Source organism: Ovis aries, chromosome 1 (assembly GCF_016772045.2).
Source record: "Ovis aries strain OAR_USU_Benz2616 breed Rambouillet chromosome 1, ARS-UI_Ramb_v3.0, whole genome shotgun sequence".
Taxonomy (NCBI): Eukaryota; Metazoa; Chordata; class Mammalia; order Artiodactyla; family Bovidae; genus Ovis; species Ovis aries.
In genome coordinates this window covers 38,664,802-38,670,537 of record NC_056054.1, presented here as the reverse complement: position 1 = coordinate 38,670,537, position 5,736 = coordinate 38,664,802, and the positions used below count along the sequence as shown (strand labels likewise).

Below are 5,736 nucleotides of genomic sequence, written 5' to 3'. Positions count from 1 at the left end.
AGCAGCAGCAGCAGCAGCAGCTCCAGGCTAGTCATTTTTCTCCAGGCTTCTTAGCTTTAATTTGAGTGCCAGCTTCCATAAGTGTTCCTGTCCTGCTCCTGCTGCTATTCCCTGGCTTTTCAGAGCACCCCAGTGCAGAGAGCAAAAGTGCGGTCTCTAGAGTCAGGCTCCTGGTTTCAGGTTATAGTTCCACCACTTACTGGTTGTGTGACCTTGGCCAGAGTACTTCACTTTTCCAGACCTCAGTTTCCTTCTCTGTAAAAAGAGATACTATTAAAAATGATCTCATGGTTCTTGTTAGTGTTAAGGGGGTTTTGCATGTAATTTTTTCCCAATCTCCTCAGACCTTCCAACTCTAGTTCAGGTCCTAGCACTTGTAGTTTCTTAAAACTGTTGATTCTTTTTGCAAAACACTTCACATTTGCAAATTCAATAATCTGCTTTGGCAGATATAAAAACAGTAATGAAGTTCAAAGAGGTTGAAATAACTTGCTTAAAATTACATAAATCATAAGCAACAAAGTTAGGTTTCAAAATCAGATTTTTTTTTTCAGCTCCAATTGTCTGTGCTTCTCTCTGCTCTCAGCAGCTTTAGTCCATATCTGATTTACGGGGGGTCTTTGGTACTCTCCTGATACTTGTGGAGCTTTCCTTTTATCTTGGAATCTGGTTGTTCATTATTTCCTAGGCATGTCTTAATGGTTTTCTGCTTCCAGACCCATTGCTTTCTGCTAGGTAATCAAGTAAGAAAGTCCTCCCACCCTCCTCAAAGAGAATTGGGTCTAATATTAAATCCAAAATTTACTCTGATTTCAGAATCTTTGTTTTTCAAGGCAGAGTGGTTAGTTGAAAGAGTATTGGCTTAGAAGTTAAAGTCAGCGTTGGGTTCCAATGCTGATTCTTTTCTTTAGTAGTTGTATGGTTTTGACCAACTCAATTAATTTCCCTGAGACTTAGTTTCTTTATTTGTCAAATGGGCATAATAATATTCACAGGATTGTCTTACAGGAAAATTGTGACGCTGGAGATCAAATGTGATATGTGATTGGGTATTGTTTGTAGTAGCTACTTCAGCCTGTGAAAGGCCATGCTGTTACAGGCCCTGAGGATATCTAATATTATTCGGGGGGCTAATCTTTGAGTATACTGTCTTGCTGTTGTATTTGGAAGGGACGGGGGAAGCAAGAAGCCTGGTGAGAAGGACACACATTTTTGATTTAGGTAGGCCTGGATTTGGATCTGGGTTGTAGTAGTTACCAGTTGTACAAACAAGCAGGTTAGTTAATCACTTTGAACTTCAACCTCTTCACTTGAAAAAACAGGAGTAATCATATCAATTTTATGGAGGCTTTTGAGGCTTACCTGAAGTAGTATACGTAAGGCATGGCAGTGATTTTAAAAATATTTGTTCTCCGTAAGACATTGCTACAAAATGTCCCAAAGTATCACTGTATTTGTATTTGTGCTCTTAGCATTTAGCATTACGTTCCCATAATAGGAACTAAAACAATGTTTGCTGGACTGAATGGGCCCGTTAATTGCCTAATACAAACACATTACAACCAACACTGTTTTGTCTTGTTTTGAAAGAAACTGCTGTTTATTTTCTATCCACCTTATTTCTTCTCTGCGTAAGAGCCTGGAGAAGGGCAGCTTAGGACCACTCAGTGGTTGTTCCTACCGGTTCAGTCAGCTGTGCAGTGGGAGCTGCAGACCAGTCCACAGTGGTGGCTGAGGTCTCCCGTCTTCTGCAGGACCCGCTGGGCAGGCACAGTGGTGCCTGCGTCTTCAGGCCTGTCTGCAACCTCAGGTGAAGTAGCCATGAACTTGGGAGCTGGGGTGGTCCATTCACCCTGACATTCCTCCTTGTGGCCTCCTCAGCACATCCTGCTCATTCTTTTCCATCTCTCCAGCCCCTTGGTAGAAGCAGACGTGAGGCATGACCTTCAACAGGTGTGTCCCCAGGATGGTGCCACGTGCATGCAGAACTTACTGGGCAGCATCCATCTCCTCAGACCCACTGAGTGAGCTTCCTTCTTGCTGCAAGAATGTCAGTGTCCACAAGGCACAGAGGAGAATCTGTGTACAGGGCACGGTGGTCGGTGGGTATACACACAGCACCTCCATGAGAGGCTGGTTGTCAGCCCTGGGATCAGTGACCACCAGAAGAAGCAGCCCCTGGAAGCTGCCAGGGTTTGGTGAGTGAAGGTTCTGGGAGTGAAGCGGGCAGCGGGAGGGGTGGCTGCAGTGGTTGCGGCACACTCCAGCACAGCCCCCTGGCCTGTGTTCCTGAAGGATGTGACACTGATCAGCTGGTTTTTAAACAAGATGGCACAAGCCATCTGCAGAAGCTTCTCCCAGGCCCCCTTCAGATCTATAATGTAGACGTCATCCCTTTTCCTTTAGCAGATGCACTGTTCCATTTGGAAGTCACGGCTGGTGCCACCTAAATGGGTTCCTGCTGCTTGGAATTTGAGGACATCCTCCCACTTCATCTGTAGGACATCAAGGGCTCTGGACATTGTGAATGTTTCCCTTTAAATTATTATGGAAACCCAGGACAGCACCATCTGGACCCCTCTCTGGGTAGTGCAGAGTGGCACACCCACAGTTCCACTGCTAGTATACTTACTGTTCTGTGGCTGGAAGCTCTACAGAATAAAATGTTAAGGGAATTTTATGCTCAGTAAAACCCCCAGGCTTAGGTACCAGTGTGCCTAAGACCTCAAATTTCTTTCTGGCTCTCAGTATGAAAGTCATGATTATTTCCCTTGCATCATCCTCCGCATGAGGCTTTTCATCTTACATTCTGGCTTTGCTCCAAGAGACGACATGCTGCCTTATGCCAGGGACCTAGTGAAAGGTCACACCCAGAATGGCCAGGCTGAGAGGAGCTACTAAACAGTGTGGGTCCCTGACTGCATTCTTTGGTGCTCCACCTCAGTGGGGTAAAAGCAAGAGTGAAAAATTCCAAAGGGGCCTAAAATTTTAGAGTTTGGTCTAATAGTATAACTAGAAGGCTTTTTTTTTCTTTTTTTTCTTTTGGCTCTGAATTGCTGTAACCAGGAGTGAGTAAGTTTCTGTCATTTCCTCACCAAATGAAAAATGGAATTTATGATGAATGGTTGTTAAATAGAGTGATCTGGACTTATTCTTTCCAGCCTAGTGAGACCCATCCCAACCTTTTACAGACAGTTTCTTAATAGATAGTGTGAGAAACCTCAGTGTCCTCTGGAGGTTTTTATAAATGGATGCCAGCCCAGCTTTTATTAAACTGGGTTTATATATGCTATCTTTGCCCATCTTGACATACCTCTTCCAGACTCCGCTTGAGCAAGGACAAAATGAGTTGAGGGTTCTCCTGCTACTGATGCTGAGCTTGAGTGTTTTGTTGTTGTCCCTTCAACTTCATCATTTTGCATATTGTCCCTGAACTTGTTGAAGTTTCTCCCTTTCTCCGTTTTTTTTTTTCCATCTACATGGATTATGTCTAGTGTAGTTGATGTTCACCTCAATCCAACTCAAAGTACTAAAGCAAACATCTATCGAGCACCTGATCAATACAAGGCATGGTGGTGCTGTTTTCTAAAGCTTCAGTATGGAGTCTTGAGAGCTGTAGCATTCAACGCTGTAGCCATTACCCACACGTGGCTATCGAAATTCAATTAATTAAAATTTAACGAAATTGAAATTGAACTAGCCATATTTCAAGTGCTCCACAGCCATATACGGGTAGTGGCTACTGTATTAGACAACTCAGATATAAAGCATTTCCATTCCTGTGGAAAGTTCTACTGGACAGTGCTGTTACAGAGATTACAAGCATAGCCTCTGGAGTAACTTCATCTTTATAAGTCTCAGTTTCTTCATCTGTAAAATGGAGCTAATAATAGCAGCTACCTAACAGGGTATTTGTGAGGCTTGAAATAAGACGAGGTATTTAGAGACTTAGCACATTGCCTGGCTGATAGAAGGCCTCTATGGGCAGACCTGGGGGAAAGGGAGTTTGCAGGATACACGATGTTCAAATAGTGGCTGAATCCACTGGCTGAAATAGGATAGAAAATAATTTCCCTTTTAGTTACAAATCTGGAGGTAGACAGTCCAGGATTGGCATGGCGTGTTCCAATGGGCAGGATGAGGTGTGCATCTGCTTTCTTTAGGTTCCCAGAAGCTTCCTCCTGACATTTTCACTTGTGTTCTGTTGGCCCGAATTTAGTCATCTGGCCACATCTAGCTGTAAAGGAAACTGGGAAATAATTTTTTTATCTGGGCAACTGTGTTTCCAGCTAAAATTTTTATTGCTGATAGAAGAAAGGGAAAATAGATATCAGAAGGAACTAGCAGTTTCTAGTCTCTAGACTGGAGCCAGAGTACAGAAGTGTTTAATGCAATCTAAGGAGTTTGTGCTTTATTGCTTGGGCTCTGTGGAGCTGTTGATATTCTCAGTGTAGGGGGTCAATAGAATTAGAGGCTGTTCATGGTAATGGACTCTGACATGGTTCCTCATACCGACAATATTCTCCCCAGCAATATTCAGATACTTTCAAGAACAGTTACTATGAATTTAAAAATTTCCCTCTTCCTCTTCCAACATTCTTTCCTTCTCTGCCTCCTTTTTAAGTAAGGGGAAAGGTAGCCTGAAGGGAAGAAATGTGAGCAGGCAACCCTTCTACCTGGTAGTCTCGTTTAGACTTCCTCCAGGTTATCACTTCCTCCAGGCTCTCTCAAAAAGGGCTGAGAACCACAGTGAAAGCCTGTGCAAAGCAAGGAAGATCCAGGGCAGCCAAAAATAAATCAATAAATACAGCAACAAAAAAAGGCTGAGAGTGGAAACTAGTTCTTCCTAGAGGGTGGGAAGTACTGAAGAGAGGGAGGTGGTGTCTTTTTATTATCAAGACAGTGTATGCTCTCTCTGAGCACTTGTGCTTACCTCGGACACTGCACTATTGATGGTGTGCCCTGCTGCACTCTAAGCAGCTTGAGGACAGCATTCAGGTCTCACCTGAGTCCTTATCCTCTGCAGTTAACACAGTACCTAGGGCAAGGCATATATAAGGTTATGGAATGTCTGGATAAATGCTGAGCCCATGGATGCTGTCTAGATTGCATTAGCCTTAAAGCAGTTGAACTCTAGCTGAAATCCTCATACAATCGATTATTGTTGGTTGAGTTTCTGGTGAAAGCATTTCAGGAAAAGGCTAAAAGACTTGGGTCAGGTAAAGACAATTGTGTCCTCCTGGAATGTGATTCTTTTCGGAGAACATCGGACAGTGTAACAGTCAGATAGGCCAAGTGGTTTGTATTAAACCCTGAAAGAAATCCTTCTTTTCTTACTTTGCCTTTGCCATTTTAGGCACTGGTTTTTTTACCAACAGTTCAGTTGCTCAGTTGTGTCCACCTCTTTGCGACCCCATGGACTGCAGCATGCCAGGCCTTACTAAGACAGTAAAAAATATACCGAATTTGTGTTCTTATAAGATATATCCTTAGGTAAGCCACTCCAATGAGATTTTTAAATCAATGAATATTTACTGTCTGTGTGAAGCATTATGGTAAGGGCCATAAGGACTAGAAATAGATAAATAAAAGAACCAGTCCTTGCTTTCAAAGAATTTACAGTCAACAAACACTGCTAGGTTGTAGGAATCTAAATATGATTGACTAAGCCCCACAAGGGGCTTACAATATGGTATGAAAAGCAGACAGATAAACAGATGACTACGTGTACTATGA

At 43.0% G+C, this 5,736-nt stretch overlaps 1 pseudogene; it reads right to left on the bottom strand.

Annotated features, from left to right (window-relative positions):
• Window positions 1-1,654: 1,654 nt before the first annotated feature.
• Window positions 1,655-2,522, bottom strand: LOC114113023 (small ribosomal subunit protein uS2-like; annotated as a pseudogene).
• Window positions 2,523-5,736: the final 3,214 nt, after the last annotated feature.